The 20,795-nt window shown below is 30.6% G+C and overlaps 1 protein-coding gene and 2 long non-coding RNA genes across 5 annotated transcripts in view; 1 reads left to right on the top strand and 2 right to left on the bottom strand.

The window, feature by feature from the left end:
• The window catches only part of LOC111423963 (alkaline phosphatase-like), a 154,756-nt gene that overhangs the window by 66,237 nt on the left and 67,724 nt on the right, over positions 1 to 20,795 (top strand). The gene's annotated exons all lie outside the window — the stretch shown is intronic.
• LOC111423966 (uncharacterized) lies at positions 7,754 to 10,197 on the bottom strand. The gene is made up of 3 exons (XR_011640068.1): positions 10,072 to 10,197; positions 9,170 to 10,020; positions 7,754 to 9,110 (listed from the first exon to the last, which is right to left on the bottom strand). It is a non-coding gene; the product is annotated as an uncharacterized lncRNA (long non-coding RNA).
• On the bottom strand, positions 11,359 to 11,702 carry LOC139429561 (uncharacterized). Its single transcript, XR_011640116.1, has 2 exons — positions 11,556 to 11,702; positions 11,359 to 11,487 (listed from the first exon to the last, which is right to left on the bottom strand). It is a non-coding gene; the product is annotated as an uncharacterized lncRNA (long non-coding RNA).

Here is a 20,795-nt window from a genome sequence, read left to right as displayed (position 1 = left end):
AAATTATGTGTTTTATCATGGTGAAATCCGTTTTTGAATATCACATTTAGTTTCGGAAATAAAAGTGTTTAATCACAATCATGCACTTAGTGGTTAAGAATTATCGGATATCTTTGAAAAAAATCGCAAAAAATCTATTTCGAAAAGAAACGATTTGAGTGTAGGACGATTTATAAAAAACAAAATAACCTTTTTAATGGTGAAACACGTTTTTGAAAATCACTTTTAGTTTTTGAGTTATAAATTTTTTTAAATGAGCGAAATTTTGTCGTTTGTTGCAATCAACAATCTTTCGTCATTAAATATAAAAATTCATGAATAATCGAGTTCTGGGAATATTATTATAATATTTCATGAGCATATAAAGAAAATTATTAGCTTTAACATGGTGAAATCCGCTTTTGAATATCTCAGTTAGTTTCGGAAATAGAAATGTTTAATCACAATCATGCACTTAGTGGTTAAAATTATCGGATATTTAAAAAAAAATCGTTAAAAATCTATTTCGAAAGGAGACGATTTGAGTGTAGAACGATTTATAAAAAACAGAATAACCTTCATAATGGTGAAACACGTTTTTGAAAATCACTTTTAGTTTTTGAGTTATAAATTTTTTAAAATGAACGAAATTTTGTCGTTTGTCGCAATCAACCATTTTTCGTCATTACATATAAAAATTCATGAATAATTCATTTGTTGGAATATTATTATAATATTTCATGAGCATATAAAGAAAATTATGAGTTTTATCATGGTGAAATCCGTTTTTGAATATCACACTTAGTTTCGGAAATAAAAATGTTTAACCACAATCACGCACTTAGTGGTTAAGAATTATCGGATATCTTTGAAAAAAATCGTTAAAAATCTATTTCGAAAAGAAACGATTTGAGTGTAGGACGATTTTATAAGGAACAGAATAACCTTTTTAATAGTGAAACACGTTCTTGAAAATCACTTCTAGTTTTTGAGTTATAAATTTTATGAAATGAGCAAAATTTTGTCGTTTGTTGCAATCAACAATTTTTTGTCATTACATATAAAAATTCATGAATAATCGAGTTCTTGGAATACTATTATAATATTTCATGAACATATAAAGAAAATTATTAGCTTTAACATGGTGAAATCCGCTTTTGAATATCTCAGGTAGTTTCGGAAATAGAAATGTTTAATCACAATCATGCACTTAGTGGTTAAAAATTATCAGATATTTTTGAAAAAAATCGTTAAAAATCTATTTCGAAAGGAGACGATTTGAGTGTAGAACGATTTATAAAAAACAGAATAACCTTCTTAATGGTGCAACACGTTTTTGAAAATCACTTTTAGTTTTTGAGTTATAAATTTTTTAAAATGAACGAAATTTTGTCGTTTGTTGCAATCAACAATTTTTTGTCATTACATATAAAAATTCATGAATAATCGAGTTCTTGGAATACTATTATAATATTTCATGAACATATAAAGAAAATTATTAGCTTTAACATGGTGAAATCCGCTTTTGAATATCTCAGGTAGTTTCGGAAATAGAAATGTTTAATCACAATCATGCACTTAGTGGTTAAAAATTATCAGATATTTTTGAAAAAAATCGTTAAAAATCTATTTCGAAAGGAGACTATTTGAGTGTAGAACGATTTATAAAAAACAGAATAACCTTCTTAATGGTGCAACACGTTTTTGAAAATCACTTTAGTTTTTGAGTTATAAATTTTTTAAAATGAACGAAATTTTGTCGTTTGTTGCAATCAACAATTTTTTGTCATTACATATAAAAATTCATGAATAATCGAGTTCTTGGAATATTACTATAATATTTCATGAGCATATGAAGAAAATTATTAACTTTAACATAGTGAAATCCGCTTGTGAATATCTCAGTTAGTTTCGGAAATAGAAATGTTTAATCACAATCATGCACTTAGTGGTTAAAAATTATCGGATATCTTTGAAAAAAATCGCTAAAAATCTATTTCGAAAAGAAATGATTTGAGTGTAGGACGATTTATAAGGAACAGAATAACCTTTTTACTGGTGAAACACGTTCTTGAAAATCACTTCTAGTTTTTGAGTTATAAATTTTATGAAATGAGCGAAATTTTGTCATTTGTTGCAATCAACAATTTTTCGTCATTACATATAAAAATTCATGAATCATCCATTTCTTGAAATATTATAATAATTTTCTATGAAAATATAAAGAAAATTATGAGTTTTATCATGGTGCAATCCGTTTTTGAATATCACATTTAGTTTCGGAAATAAAACTGTTTAATCACAATCATGCACTTAGTGGTTAAGAATTATGGGATATTTTTGAAAAAAATCGTTAAAAACCTATTTTGAAAAGAAACGATTTGAGTGTAGGACGATTTTATAAGGAACAGAATAACCTTTTTAATAGTGAAACACGTTCTTGAAAATCACTTCTAGTTTTTGAGTTATAAATTTTATGAAATGAGCAAAATTTTGTCGTTTGTTGCAATCAACAATTTTTTGTCATTACATATAAAAATTCATGAATAATCGAGTTCTTGGAATACTATTATAATATTTCATGAACATATAAAGAAAATTATTAGCTTTAACATGGTGAAATCCGCTTTTGAATATCTCAGGTAGTTTCGGAAATAGAAATGTTTAATCACAATCATGCACTTAGTGGTTAAAAATTATCAGATATTTTTGAAAAAAATCGTTAAAAATCTATTTCGAAAGGAGACGATTTGAGTGTAGAACGATTTATAAAAAACAGAATAACCTTCTTAATGGTGCAACACGTTTTTGAAAATCACTTTTAGTTTTTGAGTTATAAATTTTTTAAAATGAACGAAATTTTGTCGTTTGTTGCAATCAACAATTTTTTGTCATTACATATAAAAATTCATGAATAATCGAGTTCTTGGAATACTATTATAATATTTCATGAACATATAAAGAAAATTATTAGCTTTAACATGGTGAAATCCGCTTTTGAATATCTCAGGTAGTTTCGGAAATAGAAATGTTTAATCACAATCATGCACTTAGTGGTTAAAAATTATCAGATATTTTTGAAAAAAATCGTTAAAAATCTATTTCGAAAGGAGACTATTTGAGTGTAGAACGATTTATAAAAAACAGAATAACCTTCTTAATGGTGCAACACGTTTTTGAAAATCACTTTAGTTTTTGAGTTATAAATTTTTTAAAATGAACGAAATTTTGTCGTTTGTTGCAATCAACAATTTTTTGTCATTACATATAAAAATTCATGAATAATCGAGTTCTTGGAATATTACTATAATATTTCATGAGCATATGAAGAAAATTATTAACTTTAACATAGTGAAATCCGCTTGTGAATATCTCAGTTAGTTTCGGAAATAGAAATGTTTAATCACAATCATGCACTTAGTGGTTAAAAATTATCGGATATCTTTGAAAAAAATCGCTAAAAATCTATTTCGAAAAGAAATGATTTGAGTGTAGGACGATTTATAAGGAACAGAATAACCTTTTTACTGGTGAAACACGTTCTTGAAAATCACTTCTAGTTTTTGAGTTATAAATTTTATGAAATGAGCGAAATTTTGTCATTTGTTGCAATCAACAATTTTTCGTCATTACATATAAAAATTCATGAATCATCCATTTCTTGAAATATTATAATAATTTTCTATGAAAATATAAAGAAAATTATGAGTTTTATCATGGTGCAATCCGTTTTTGAATATCACATTTAGTTTCGGAAATAAAACTGTTTAATCACAATCATGCACTTAGTGGTTAAGAATTATGGGATATTTTTGAAAAAAATCGTTAAAAACCTATTTTGAAAAGAAACGATTTGAATGTAGGACGATTTATAAAGAACAGAATAACCTTTTTAATGGTGAAACTGGTTTTTGAAAATCACTTTTAGTTTTTGAGTTATAAATTTTTTAAAATGAACGAAATTTTGTCGTTTGTTGCAATCAACAATTTTTTGTCATTACATATAAAAATTCATGAATAATCGAGTTCTTGGAATATTGTTATAATATATCATGAGCATATAAAGAAAAGTATTAGCTTTAACATGGTGAAATCCGCTTTTGAATATCTCAGTTAGTTTCGGAAATAGAAATGTTTAATCACAATCATGCACTTAGTGGTTAAGAATTATCGGATATTTTTGAAAAAAATCGTTAAAAATCTACTTCGAAAGGAAACGATTTGAGTGTAGGACGATTTATGAAGAACAGAATAACTTTTTTAATGGTGAAACACGTTTTTGAACATCACTTTTAGTTTTTGAGTTATAAATTTTGTAAAATGACCGAAATTTTGTCGTTTGTCATAATCAACAATTTTTCGTCATTACATATAAAAATTCATGAAAAATCCATATCTTGGAATATTATTATAATATTTCATGGGCATATAAAGAAAATTATTAGTTTTAACATGGTGAAATCCGCTTTTGAATATCTCATTTAGTTTCGGAAATAAAAATGTTTAATCACAATCATGCACTTAGTGGTTAAGAATTATCGAATATTTTTGAAAAAAATCGTTAAAAATCTACTTCGAAAGGAAACGATTTGAGTGTAGGACGATTTATGAAGAACAAAACAACTTGTTTAATGGTGAAACTCGTTTTTGAAAATCACTTTTAGTTTTTGATTTATAAATTTTTTAAAATGAGCGAAATTTTGTCCTTTGTGCATTCAACAATTTTTCGTCATTACATATAAAAATTCATGAATAATCAATTTCTTGGAATATTATTGTAATATTTCATAAGGCGTGCGTCTGAAGACAAGCAAAAACACATTGAAAATATTTTTACAGCGTTTCGAGCTACAACAAAGAATTTGTTTCAAATGCAGCCTTTGTTGTCGGTTTTGACCCAAATCAATTAAAGTAATTTCGATGATTTTAAAAGCTTCACTTTACGTTGATTTTCAATAAAACCAAAAACAATACAACTCTTTCTCTCTCCGCACCCTTTTCTAAGGTTCAAAAATTGATATTGATGGGGCGATGAAATTAATTACTTAATTAAGATTGATTTCGGTTTATTACCTGTAAATTCGATTTTATTATTCATAATCAAAACTTTTTCTTAAATTTTCTATTCAAGTTACCAGTCAATTATAGAACCGGAAGCGAAACGACTAAGCGCTTCTTGATTGTTTCTAATTTCGCCGAGCATTGTCCTTTATAAAGGACGATAACGCGTTGTAGTAACCGGAAATTAGAAACGGTAAATTTCGTTTGAATGTAGCTAATTATACCTTCTCTAACAACATTAAAGCTTCATACAATCTCACTATTCCCAAAGAAATGTAGTCAAAATAAAACGAAATTAAAAGATAAAAAATACTCTCTAATTTTCTACAATATTTTCCAAAATTTTATCATCAATTAACCATATAGATATCTTTCAATGTTCGTAATTTATGGACTTTTAACTTTAATTTGATATAAAAATTATTATATAATTCTTATAAATAAGGTCAAGATGAATTTTCAAAAATTATTGTTTTTAATGATTAAAATTTCGTTTAATTAAAAAATAAATAACTCAAAAACTATAAGTGATTTTGAAAAACGAATTCCACAATTAAAAAGGTGGTTTTGTTCTTTATAAATCGTCCTACAGTTAAACCGTTTTCTTTCGAAATAGATTTTTAACGATCTTTTTCAAAAATATCCGATAATTCTTAATGATAGCATGATTGTAACTAAACATCTTTATTTCCGAAACTAAATGAGTTATTCAAAAACGGATTTCACCATGAAAATACTCATAATTTCCTTTATATTCTCATAAAATATTATAATAATATTCCAACAAATGGATTATTCATGAATTTTTATATGCAATGACGAAAAATTGATGATTGCGACAAACGACAAAATTTGGCTCGTTTTAAAAAATTTATAACTCAAAAACTAAAAGTGATTTTCAAAAACGAGATTCACCATTAAAAAGATTGTTCTGTTCTTTATAAATCGTCCTATGCTCAAATCGTTTCCTTTCAAAATAGATTTATAACGATTTTTTCAAAAATATCCAATAGTTCTTAACCACTAAGTGCATGATTGTAATTAAACATTTTTATTTCCGAAACTAAATGAGATATTCAAAAATGGATTTCACCGTGATAAAACTCATAATTTCCTTTATAGGGTCATGAAATATTATAACAATATTCTAAAAAATGGGTTATTCATGAATTCTTATATGTAATGACGAAAAATTGTTGATTGCGACAATCGACAAAATTGCGATCATTTTAAAAAATTTACAACTCAAAAACTAAAAGTGATTTTCAAAAACGAGATTCACCATTAAAAAGATTGTTCTGTTCTTTATAAATCGTCCTATGCTCAAATCGTTTCCTTTCAAAATAGATTTATAACGATTTTTTCAAAAATATCCAATAATTCTTAACCACTAAGCGCATGATTGTGATTAAACATTTTTATTTCCGAAACTAAATGAGATATTCAAAAATGGATTTCACCATGATAAAACTGATAATTTCCTTTATATACTCATGAAATATTGTAATAAAACTCCAAGAAACGGATTTTTCATGAATTTTTATATGCAATGACGAAAAATTGATGATTGCGACAAACGACAAAATTTGGCTCGTTTTAAAAAATTTATAACTCAAAAACTAAAAGTGATTTTCAAAAACGAGATTCACCATTAAAAAGATTGTTCTGTTCTTTATAAATCGTCCTATGCTCAAATCGTTTCCTTTCAAAATAGATTTATAACGATTTTTTCAAAAATATCCAATAGTTCTTAACCACTAAGTGCATGATTGTAATTAAACATTTTTATTTCCGAAACTAAATGAGATATTCAAAAATGGATTTCATCGTGATAAAACTCATAATTTCCTTTATAGGGTCATGAAATATTATAAAAATATTCTAAAAAATGGATTATTCATGAATTCTTATACGTAATGACAAAAAATTGTTGATTACGAGAATCGACAAAATTGCGATCATTTTAAAAAATTTATAACTCAAAAACTAAAAGTGATTTTCAAAAACGAGATTCACCATTAAAAAGATTGTTCTGTTCTTTATAAATCGTCCTACGCTCAAATCGTTTCCTTTCAAAATAGATTTATAACGATTTTTTCAAAAATATCCAATAATTCTTAACCACTAAGTGCATGATTGTGATTAAACAGTTTTATTTCCGAAACTGAATGTGATATTCAAAAACGGATTGCACCATGATAAAACTCATAATTTTCTTTATATTCTCATAGAAAATTATTATAATATTTCAAGAAATGGATTATTCATGAATTTTTATATGTAATGACGAAAAATTGTTGATTGCAACAAATGACAAAATTTCGCTCATTTCATAAAATTTATAACTCAAAAACTAGAAGTGATTTTCAAAAACGTGTTTCACCATTAAAAAGATTGTTCTGTTCTTTATAAATCCTCCTATGCTCAAATTGTTTCCTTTCAAAATAGATTTATAACGATTTTTTCAAAAATATCCAATAATTCTTAACCACTAAGTGCATGATTGTGATTAAACATTTTTATTTCCGAAACTAAATGAGATATTCAAAAATGGATTTCACCATGATAAAACTGATAATTTCCTTTATATGCTCATGAAATATTGTAATAAAATTCCAAGAAATGGATTTTTCATAAACGACAAAATTCAAATTTAATACAATAATGTAGTATAAAAGATAATATAAAATCAAAAAGTAAATTCTACGTTGGAAATTTCAAATTATAATACCGCATTCAAATTAAGTAGAAACTTCATGCTATTTAACTTTTCAGCAGTTGGTAATCCTTTATAAATCCACACTCACAATGCGGTTAAATATTAAACCAAATAGCATTGTGGAGATTCAAAAACATTTAACACAAGAATCAATAATAACTCTTTAAATAGTTATGTTACGAGGAAATTCTAAATCGATGCAGGTTAAACTTATACACGTCACAGCTGTATCAAGTTCAACTTGACAGATACGGCGGAGTTTCACATAACATTAATCTGTGGAAAAGACGGGAAGAAAGTAATTTCCTACGTCGTGACATATTCAAGCACTCAGGATAACACGTCGTAAGATAAATTCACTTTCCCCTTCTTTCATGATCCGTAAATATTAAACTAAAATTTTTTAAATTTGAAAAATCGATATAAATTTATCAATCAATTATAATCCTTCGTTATAATTGTCTAAAATAATCGAAATCCAATCACGATATAATCTGATAATCACCTTATTTCAGTTGATGTGGTCGTTTTTATCATATTAAACGATCACCTCGTTACAAGAGACGAGATTGCGAAGGTGCCAAATTTAATTAACAGTATCTGGAGCGTGGCAATAATTCATAGGAGCTTGTTAGGTAGGGTTCGACGATTCAGCTTCGGGATTCGAGAAGCTTCAGAAGCCATATGTTGCCTGAATTGAACCGAAAGCTCGAACACAATCGGTGATAATTTGTTTGTCGTGAAACTTGTACAAGCGAAACGCGACCCTCTCTAAACTCTCGCCTCTGTTTATCCATCTTAAATTAATCTTAATTGATAATCCAGCAACTAAGACAGCCACGTGTTGTGCTGCAATAGCTGGTGATGTTTCGCTTCCATGAAATACGTCCACAATGAGTAAAGTTTAACTTCTCGAAGTTTGGGTTATTTGGTTAATTATGTCAGAATCTTTTACTGCAAAACTAAAAATGTAATTAAAAATTTTTTGTTTGCATTTTGTTTTATTGATAAAAGGAAGCAAGCGGCGATTCAATTTTCGTTATTAACGAAGCGGGTATTTCAAGGAATTTTAACTAACTACTATACTTGCGGACGTCGTTGGCGGTTTGGGTAGAAATTAAGAGGCTCTTGATTGAATTATTGCGGCCAGGCTGGTTCTAATCAAATAACGCGGCCCCGCTTCCGTCATTCGATTAAGAAAATAAGCCGGAAATTCCGTGTAGCGTCTCCATGGGATTCAATTTTGTCCTCTCGCGAAACAAAGCGTAACTGCAGTGTTCTCTGGATGCATATTTTATGGGATTAGACACCTAAAAAAGGTATTACCTCGTATGCTAAAGAAAATTGGATTCTAAAATAAAAAAGTTTTGTTTTGTTGTATACCGTTAGCAATATATCATTAACATTCACCGTTATTTATCGGTTGAAGTTAACAAATCGCTCCCATTCACTGGGTTAAATCTGGCGAGCGTTCCCCAACTGTGCCAATTCTGGTCAACTAATTTCCCTAGAATCGATCCATTCTGGTTGCACGTATGATTTATTCGTGCATCTGTGACGAGTTTGCTACTTAAGTACCATTTCCATTGTGTTAGACTAGGACGTAAATTACCAGAATATAATACTCCCATTTAAATTAACCTGAATTGAACGCACACGCAGACAATTCTATTTGTGTTTGCAGACAAGATAAATTAAACCCATTGTTCCGGTTAATCTTCTTTCCTTTTATTTCCATGTTTTTTGTCTTAATAAACGTAGTGAAACAAATTCGAAGAAAAAAATAAAAAATAAAAAAGATACATTACAACTTGAGGTCGTTTTTCTTTCTCCGCAGATAGCAAAGTCGAGATCCTCCCGAACCCTGTCGAATAACGAGATCCCATTTAAAACGACCGATCCCGTTGGAATATATTCCCGGGAATAAATATACACAGTAGCAATGGGAGGGTCGATACTTTGAAAATTGCGTTCCTCTAGGATTCACAAAGCCGCGTTCATTGGATTTAAGGGCCCCTAAGAACCAATACGTTCAATTAGGGCCAATTTTCTTCAAACCTTTTTGGAGTTAAGATGCATTTATTGATAAAATGCAAAACCTAAATTGCGAATTTCATTGAGACCTATGAACGAGGAATTATTCGCGTCATGGGTCTAATATTTCCGGCAAATGATTCACAGTTGGCGTTTCGATCGGTGTCTCTTCCTGTTACAATACAACACTCGAGGTTTAACGCGTTCGACGTTGTCAAAATGACGATCTGGAATCAGCGGATTTATACGTGCAGAATATTATAGACAAAATTAATTACCATGCTATTAATGTCTAAATTGTTGTTGGTCTCTTGTTATTATCAGTTTAATAGTTACTGAAATTTATTAATTTTTTGATGTGTGGAAATCGTTACCGGCGAGACGATAGCAACAAACTTTTCCCCTTATATTTCTTCTTATATTTCTCCATCTTCGTTATCTAGAAAGATATCGAAAAACTAAGCAGACGGTTGGAAAGCTTGGTCTTATCTGTATCTTAAACCGAGTATCTTTTCGTCCGCTGATATGTTGACATTGAGAGAGCAAAAAAAAAATACGAAACGTCGCACTGGATTCAAATTACCTCAAAATTACCAAACTTCACGGCCTTGTGCAGCCGTTATCAGATGGAAATTCAACAAACTGTTTAGAAATTCGAAAAGGACTATCTTATTCCGAGTTTTCGTCCACCTATATCTGTCGGCGTCTGTAAAAAAACACTCCTGAAAAAGAGCCTACAGTTGGCAACAAACTTTCCCTTTGTATTTCTATCTACTTTTCGGACGGATATCTTTGTTATTTATAATGCTACCGAAAAACTAACTCGGTCTTTTCTCTATCCAAAACCGAGTTTTCGTCCGCTGATATGTTGATAATGAGAGCAAAAATATAGTTGTAGAGTTTTCTCCCTGTCAAATAGGAAAGTTATCAGTGCAAGAAATATTTGCGTGTTTTCATCGGTAGGGGCTTTTTCAGGTGCCCTTTTCTTATAGACGCTGCTAGATATTCGCGGACGAAAACTCGAAATAAGATAAATAAAGACTTCTTGGGAACGATGAAAAATTTATTTTTATTACAAGATCAGTGCAACATGTTTCGAGATTTAAAATCTCTTCATCAGGCACGACTAGAAACACAAAATTAGAGCAAGAAATTGTTATACATAAATTTAATTTTGTTTAATTACGTCAATTCCTTACGGAACATAAAATTGACCATCTGACAAACAAGGTGAAATTTGGAGGCGATTAAAAGAAACAATAGGCATTCATAAAATTTAAGGCCTTCAGGGCAAATTAATTTATGTATAACAATTTCTTGCTCTAATTTTGTGTTTCTAGTCGTGCCTGATGAAGAGATTTTAAATCTCGAAACATGTTGCACTGATCTTGTAATAAAAATAAATTTTTCATCGTTCCCAAGGAGTCTTTATTTGTCACTTACAACGCACGATGAACATTGACTCAATTATCGCCAAACTCGAAATAAGATAGTCTATGGTGTTACGGTTGGAGTTGATTTTGATTCTTTTTTTTTGAGGATTTTAAATGATTTTCAAAGCGCAATGGTTTATATTCGTTTATTTTATTGCTCGATGCAGAATTGAAAAATTGTATTTTATTTTTGTTTGAAAACATGTGGCGTGACGTCGAACTCGGTAAACCAGTTTGCGCGTGGACGATTGGTGCATTTTTCTGAAAAGAGGAGTTGAACGAAAGGTTTTGGGAAAGACGTTCGTTTAGAGTAAAAAGTTCTTACTTACCTTAGAAAAAGGGAATTTATTGAGCGATTATTCTATCCCAGTGTAGTGTGGTGTGTTTTTGAGTATTTTTGGTAAACATCATCACCATTCGCTTATGCGGAAGTTATAACCTTTCGAAAAGAATCTGTGGAAACCGACCAACAACTAAGGTTTCAACTTATACTAGTTTTCAAGATAGTACTAGTTTCGAATTTATAAAACTACTGTTCTACTAATGTTCGAGTACCCACCGTACTTAATTAATCAGGAGCAGATTGATTGGAGATCTTCATAAGTGTTTACGCCATCGCTAGCGTGGTAACCTGGTGAACCTTGCTGTCATTATCCACATATCGGCGGATAGAGAAAGATAAGATAGATAAGATAGAGAAAAGATCAAGCTTTCCAACCGTGTTCTTAGATTTTCGCTATCTATCCAGATAACAAAGATATGGACCCGAGAAATAGGTGGAAATTTAAGGGAAAAAGTTTGTTGCTATTGTCTCACCGGTCCAATCGCTTACAATTATTTATCGGTTGAAGTTAACAAATCATTAACTGGGTTAAATCTGGCAAGCGTTCCGTAACTGTGCTAATTCTGGTTAACTAATGTCCCTGAAATCGAGCCATTCTTGTTGCACGTATAATTTATTCACATGATGCAAATGAAGTCTTCTTTCTGAACTAATCTGAGCGATTGAAGTCACGAACAAATTGGGATCTGTTTAAGAGTTGCTAACGTAACTGATATCATCAGCACTATTTAAAAGTATGACTCAGTCTATAATGGCAGTAATTCTTTATGATGAATTGTCAATAATCTTTCCAAGTAATTTCCGTACTGATGGTTCTTCACAAAATGGTTGGTATGTAGGCAGACTGTTTAACAGAACACTATTGCTGTTGCTGTTCATATAGAACTCCATCTCCAAACGAGCATAGAGGTATAATAATTATAACAAAACCCGTGTTGACTTTACGAGTCCTTGACATATTTTTCTGGAGTCTTCTAATTTCCTAGGGCAATTTATTATATAAAACCCGAGCATTCCACTCAGTCGACAAAGGTCAACATAAATATTTCCGCAGTTTCGCGTCTCATAAATGTGCAGGTCAGCATGCGTGCAGTATTTGTTTCTGTTATTGTAAATGTATAAAAGACATTCCAAAATATACACAGATGGTACTGTCAAAACTTTCAGCTGTCTGAACACGTGACGGCAATCATCTCTAAATACTCAATCATCACTCAGGAATTCAAAGTGATGGAGGAAAATATTTTGTACATAAATTGTATATAATAAACTAAGAATATGTAATCCATAACCAGACCTAGCGTAGTTATTGCTATGTCTTACTTAGAAGGCAGAAATAGTTAAAACATAAAAATTGATGATTTTCGCTACCAAAATAAAAAATAACTCAGAAACTAAAAGCGCTGCAGTTAAATGTCTTGTACATAAATTGTTTATAAGGAACCAAGAATACATCATCCACAACCGGGTCTAGCTTAATTATCACTATATCTTTGCTAGGAAGCAGAAATCGTCAAAATTGTAAAATGGTTATTTTTGTAACTAAAGTCGATTATAAGTCAGGAATTAAAAGTGATGGAGGAAAATATTTTGTACATAAATTGTTTATAATAAAACAAGAATACATAATCCATAACCAGATCTAGCTTAATTATTACTATGTCTTAGCTAGAAAGTAGAAATCGTCAAAATGTCAAAAATTGCTATTTTTGTAACTAAAGTCGATCATAAGTCAGCAATTAAAAGTGATGGAGGAAAATATTTTGTACATAAATTGTTTATAATAAAACAAGAATACGTAATCCATAACCAGATCTAGCTTAATTATTACTATGTCTTAGATAGAAAGTAGAAATCGTCAAAATGTCAAAAATTGCTATTTTTGTAACTAAAGTCCATCATAAGTCAGCAATTAAAACTAATGGAGGAAAATATTTTGTAGATAAATTGTTCATAATAAAACAAGAATACATAATCCATAACCAGATCTAGCTTGATTATTACTATGTCTTAGCTAGAAAGTAGAAATCGTCAAAATGTCAAAAATTGCTATTTTTGTAACTAAAGTCGATCATAAGTCAGCAATTAAAAGTGATGGAGGAAAATATTTTGTACATAAATTGTTTACAATAAAACAAGAATACATAATCCATAACCAGATCTAGCTTGATTATTACTATATCTTAGCTAGAAAGTAGAAATCGTCAAAATATCAAAAATTGCTATTTTTGTAACTAAAGTCGATCATGTCAGCACTTAAAAGTGATGGAGGAAAATATTTTGTACATAAATTGTTTATAATAAAACAAGAATACATAATCCATAACCAGATCTAGCTTAATTATTACTATATCTTAGCTAGAAAGTAGAAATCGTTAAAATATCAAAAATTGCTATTTTTGTAACTAAAGTCGATCATAAGTCAGCACTTAAAAGTGATGGAGGAAAATATTTTGTACATAAATTGTTTATAATAAAACAAGAATACATAATCCATAACCAGATCTAGCTTGATTATTACTGTCTTAGCTAGAAAGTAGAAATCGTCAAAATGTCGAAAATTGCTATTTTTGTAACTAAAGTCGATCATAAGTCAGCAATTAAAAGTGATGCAGGAAAATATTTTGTACATAAATTGTTTATAATAAAACAAGAGTACATAATCCACAACCAGATCTAGCTTAATTGTTAGTATGTCTTAGCTAGAAAGTAGAAATCGTCAAAAATATGAAAAGTGGTAATTTTTGTTACTAAAGTCGAACATAACTGAGGAATTAAAAGTGATGGAGGAAAATATTTTGTACATAAATTGTTTATAATAAAACAAGAATACATAATCCATAACCAGTTCTAGCTTAATTATTACTATGTCTTAGCTAGAAAGTAGAAATCGTCAAAATGTCGTAAATTGCTATTTTTGTAACTAAAGTCGATCATAAGTCAGCAATTAAAAGTGATGGAGGGAAATATTTTGTACATAAATTGTTTATACTAAAACAAGAGTACATAATCCACAACCAGATCTAGCTTAATTGTTAGTATGTCTTAGCTAGAAAGTAGAAATCGTCAAAAATATGAAAAGTGGTAATTTTTGTTACTAAAGTCGAACATAACTGAGGAATTAAAAGTGATGGAGGAAAATATTTTGTACATAAATTGTTTGTAATAAACCAACAATACATAATCCATAACCAGATATAGCTTAATTGTTACTATGTCTTAGCTAGAAAGTAGAAATGGTCAAAATATCAAAAATGATATCTTACATCATAAATTGAAGATTTGACGAAATGGGCATTATGATATTAAATATGTATGTATAAAATTATCCTTTAAATGTTTTTTATTTCATCATGATATCTCCAAACCAGAATCTAGTTGTTGATAATTCCATTGCCCAGTTGTTCGGTGTAGTATCCATAATAATTGATGTTAGTATCTTGAACTTAGATGAAATGTACAGGGTAATTAGATTCATCATTCAGTAGTTGATTCTAGTATCTAGTAGATGATAACGGTATCCAGGATCATTCAATCATCTACTGTATGATTTCATCGTTAAGTAGATAATTCCAGTATTGGTGGATAATTTAAGTACACATTTCTTTTGCGAATAATTAGAAATCACTTGAACGCAACCACAATAACTTCAAGAAGTTTACGACCATAAAAAATGCAATTAAAACTTGCGTAATTAATCAAAAAGAAAATAAAATATGAGATAATGAAATTTTCCTTGTCACAGAACTAATAATTTAAGAAAGAAAAGCATGCTTTTAACTTTAATAATAAAACATCCATTCACAAATCATTTATACCATAAAAGTTCTCATATTTCAAACGTATGCTTCGGTTTCTTTTTCGAGCTAGTAGAAACCTCTTTAAGTATCCATTCAATGTCACATACTCAGTGCGTAATTTCTACGTCGAGTTTACCGAGCGCGAAAGCTTTTCCCGGTTTCGCGGTCGGTCCAATTTTAAAGATAGCCATCGCATAAAGTCACCCGTTCCATTCATAACGACCGTTACGAAACCCGAGGGTGCAAATCTGACGGCGCAATGCTGTGACCTCGAAACGCCATAAATTTCGTTTAACACATTGTGCATTTAGCTACTTTGTAATTTAAAGGCTCGAAGCGTGGCGGCGAGGATCAAATTAGAAATCAGAACGTTTCAAAGAGTTTTTAAATTACATAGTAAAGGGGGAGGTGTGTTTTATACGGTTTTCAATTTGGGTTTGTTACTTTATTTTTGAGTATACTTTCCGATTGGAACCACACAAACAGAATTTTTTAAATCGAACTTGTCGCGAATTCCCGGTTAGTGTGCCACTCTGCTATGCAGTGGGGTATAGGTTTTAAACGCCAATTTCTAGCGCATCCGACCGTCAAACTTTTTCAATTTCAATTTACCACTAGAGTTTAGTTTACAACTACGTATCTACCGTAATGAAATTTATACTCAACTTTCAACTAACATCACAGTATAACCACCACAGCGTACACTGGATCAGTAACTCTCTTTATTTTATTATGACGATTAGTTCTCATTCTTTCACAAGGGAAATATCAGAACTGTCCCTCATCGATTTTGTTGAAATTTGGTACAGCGATAGTATGGCCAAAAATAAGGTTTACGTATTCTTTTATACGTGCTAATAAAGCCCCTGGGGCGAGTTATAAGGGTTGGAAATCGGGGCGAAATATATACAGGGTGTTTCAGGTTTTTGTAGCAGGACTTTAACAGTCGATAGATCTTTTAAAATTAACACAAAAACTTCATATAAACATAGGTCGACAAACGCTTTGTTTTGGAGATATAGTCAACCGATTTCGATAAACAATATCTCATTCGAAAGCTCAATTCTTGGCCAATACGAAAGTGGAAATGCCCGATTCGAAATCTCTCTCGAATTCCGCTAAAACGCCAAAATAATGCGAAGGTACACGAAAATAACACAAAAATGACCTTTTTTAAGTGGTGATAACTCGTAAACGATGTACCCGATGATCAAGACCTATACGTCATTCGATTCGTCATAGTTTCTTCTATCGAAATCACAAAATGCCCGATTTCAATTCTCTCCCGTTAACCTTGTACAGCCCACGGAATGACACCGTGTTCGGCTCGTTGTTTACGCACTTATAAACGACCGTTAAAGTCTAGCCCCCAATATAAAAAAATTAATTTAAACTAAATCGACTATAATAAGAGAACGGTTTGACGAATTTTGATGTTTTATATGTCAATCGATAGCTTTCGCCTGGCTGAATGCAGTTGTCGAAATGCCCGATTCGAAGTATTTAAGAATTTTGATTAAAACACAAAAAACGAATTAATCAAACACATCAATTATCTCCTTAACTAATTGACCAATTTTAGTCATCAACATCTCGATCGAAAGTATGATCTACAATGAATGCGAAGGTGGAAATGCCCAATTTCAAAATTTACTAATTACCTGCGTACAGCCATTGAAATGACCCCGCGAATCTGCCGACTGGAAGTCTAGCCCCCAATAAGAAAAAATTAATTTTGATTACATTCGCTATAACTAAAGAACGGTTTGGCGGATTTTAATGGTTTATATCTCAAATGAAAGCTTACGTCTGGCTGAACGCATATATCAAAATCCCCGATTCGAAATATTTAAGAATTTTGAATAAAACACAAAAAATTAATTAATCAAATAAGTCAATTATCTTCTTTATTATTTGACCAATTTTAGTCGTCAATATCTCCATCGAAAGTATAATCCATGGTAAATGCGAAAATGGAAATGCCCGATCTCTAAATTTGCTAATTAAGTACGTACGATTGTTTAAACGACTCCAGTGACTTTACTGCCTGGAAGTCTTACTTACATAAAAAATAATTTTTTGTAAACGGATTATTACTAGAGAACAACTTAATGTGAAAATGTTTGAAATATTCTACTAATCATAATAAAGTATGTAAACAAACGAACAAAGTAATAGACTGATTTAAAATGTATTTGTACTAAAACAGAAAATCTTTTTTCATTTTTGGTTTTAGTATTTCTACCTTTAGTATAACTTATTGTTGTTCTTACTAGTTTTCTACTGTTCTTTTTCAAATTTTATATTTTTAGCTGTATATAGTTTCACACAAAAAGCGCCCCAACCCATAACTCTGTTGTTTATATTGAAATATAAATAAAGTTTTCAGGGGCAAGGTGCTAGTTTACATTTCTTTCAATTTTTACAATTCTTTTAAAATTTTCTATTATATCCAATTTTTCTTAAACTTTTCCAACTTTTCCTTCAAATTGTGTAATATATTTTTCTCTTCATTACAAAAGTTAAAATGTTTTCTGAATATTCCATAAAAAATAATGTATAAGTGACAATAAAAATAAAAATGTTGAAGAATGTGATAGACAAAATCAGTCCACTCACTGAGTCGTTTAAACAACCGTACGCATTTAATCAGCGAATTTTGAGATCGGGCATTTACATCATTGCATTCACCGTGAATCGTACTTTCGATCGAGATGATGTTGACTAAAATTGTTCAATTAATAAATGAGATAATTAACTTATTTTATTAATTAATTTTTTGTGTTTTATTCAAAATCCTTAAATATTTCGAATCGGGCATTTCGACGTACGCATTCAGCCAGACGCAGGTTTTCATTTAAGATATAAAACATTAAAATCCGTCAAACCGTTCTCTAATTATAGTCGATTTAGTTTAAATTATTTTTTTTATAATGGGGGCTAGACTTCGAGTCGTTAGATTCGCGGGGTCATTTCAATAGCCGTACGCAGGTAATTAGTAAATTTTGAAATCGGGCATTTCCACCTTCGCAAGCATTGTAGATCATACTTTCGATCGACATGTTGATGACTAAAATTGATCAATTAGTTAAGGAAGTAATTGATGTGTTTGATTAATTCGTTTTTTATGTTTTAATCAAAATTCTTCAATACTTCGAATCGGGCATTTCGACAAGTGCATTCAGCCAGGCGAAAGCTATCGATTGACATATAAAACATTAAAATCCGTCAAACCGTTCTCTTATTATAGTCGATTTAGTTTAAATTAATTTTTTTATATTGGGGGCTAGACTTTCGGGCGTTCATAAGTGCGTAAACAACGAGCCGAACACGGTGTCATTCCGTGGGCTGTACAAGGTTAACGGGAGAAAATTGAAATCGGGCATTTTTTGGATTTCAATAGAAGAAACTATGACGAATCGAATGACGTATAGATCTTGATCATCGGGTACATCGTTTACGAGTTATCACCACTTAAAAAAGGTCATTTTTGTGATATTTTCGTGTACCTTCGCATTATTTTGGCGTTTTAGCGGAATTCGAGAGAGATTTCGAATCGGGCATTTCCACTTTCGTATTGGCCAAGGATTGAGCTTTCGAATGAGACATTGTTTATCGAAATCGGTTGACTGGTTCTCTTGTTATAATCAAAATACTATACATGTAAAATCCTATCTAATTGGCGGCTAGAAAAATTGGGGGCTAATTTCGCATAGGTAATTTTTTTAGAGGATATTTAAAGATAGGTACAATAATGTTTGCCATTGAAACAAAGTAGAGAAGTTCCCTAATGTTTTAGTTTATTGTATCAAGTGTCAAATGACCAGTAGATGTTGATCACTGTTAAATTAATTTTTCTTATTTGTTAACGTGTTAAATTCAAGTTTCTCGTTTATTAACGTGGTAAATTGTTTTTTTTCATTTTTTAATTTTTTGTTTGCTGCATAAAAACTTTATAAAATACCGTTTATTTTTCCTAACCAAGAGTTTGCGGATATTCATTTTGTGTATGGGTTTGCAAACAGAAATTCAGCAGAAGTAGCCCTAGAGTATAGGAGAAGATATCCAAATAGAAGACATCCGCATCCTTCTGTGTTTATGAAAGTGCATAGACAAATAGTTGAACAAGGGCTAAATAATGACGGGTAGATCGTAATAATGACAATGTTAGACTGCAAAGAAACTTTAGAAGAAGACGAGTAGTAGTACGACTGTTAGAAGAGTTTCCAATGTCATACGAATTTCTAGGGCGCGTGTTTATCGTAGACATGCTTATCGTTTACAACCCTTGCAAAGATTGCAACCAGGTGATGAAGAACGGTGTGTAACGTTTTGTCGGTGGATTGCTAAAGCATCAGTCAACAATCGAGATTTTTTAAATAATATAATGTGGAACGATGAATCGTTTTTCACAAGACTTGGGATTGTAAACTTTCACAATTTACATGTTTTGGTACCCCTACGCAATTCGGCCACCAAACTTCCAACATGAATTTAGTGTTAACGTCTGGGTAGGTATTTATAATAATCATCTTTTTCCACCACAACTAACCGCTGCGGCATTCTTGTGTTTGGTAGCCATACATGCCAATATGTGGGACGACATTAATTTAGTTTTAACAAGAAAGGCCTGGTTTCAACTTGATGATTGTGCAGCTTATCATGGTAGGGTGGTAAGAAATTGGCTAAACAACTATTTTCCTGCAAGATGGATTGGTCGAGGTGGACCAGTCGCATGACCCCACGATCTGCAGATCTTAATGCTTTACACTTTTTTGTGTGGGGATATTTGAAAGGAAAATTGCATGAGACACCTGTTCCCACAAGGGATGAACTTTTAATGGATTAGGAATGCTTGTGCTTGTAATGATATAAGGCTGTTCTTAAATACCATTACTCGATCAGTAATTCGTCTGTCAGAATTATGCAACAAAATGTTTACCTTTTCAACAATTTCTTTAATTTTTTTCTGTTATTATTTAGATTAAAAAACATTAATAAACTAAAACATTAGTTAATTTACCTACTTTGTGTCCATGGCACACATTATTTTAACTATCTTTAACTATCCTATAAAAACATTGGTCTGTATCGAATAATAAAAAGTGGATTATCTTAAAAACGATAAACTTTAGCGCATTTTGATAAGAGTACCCTTTTTGCTTAAAAAGTACAGAAAACAAGAATTTTTATTCAAAAAGCCAAAAAGTATACTGTCAGAAAAGTTATTGTTATTTTAATCCGTAAAGAATACGTTACAGAGGGCCCTCTACCGATTATAGTAACACGGACTCCATAATCGTCTTTCTCATGCCAAAAAACCTCCGTATACCAAATTTGAAAAGAATCGGTTGAAATACACGTCTAATAAATAAAAATCAATTTAAAAATTTAATTTGAACACCCTGTATCTCCAAAACAAAGCG

The sequence above is a fragment of the Onthophagus taurus genome, chromosome 3, assembly GCF_036711975.1.
Source record: "Onthophagus taurus isolate NC chromosome 3, IU_Otau_3.0, whole genome shotgun sequence".
Lineage (NCBI taxonomy): Eukaryota > Metazoa > Arthropoda > Insecta > Coleoptera > Scarabaeidae > Onthophagus > Onthophagus taurus.
This window is presented reverse-complemented; position numbering and strand designations above follow the sequence as displayed.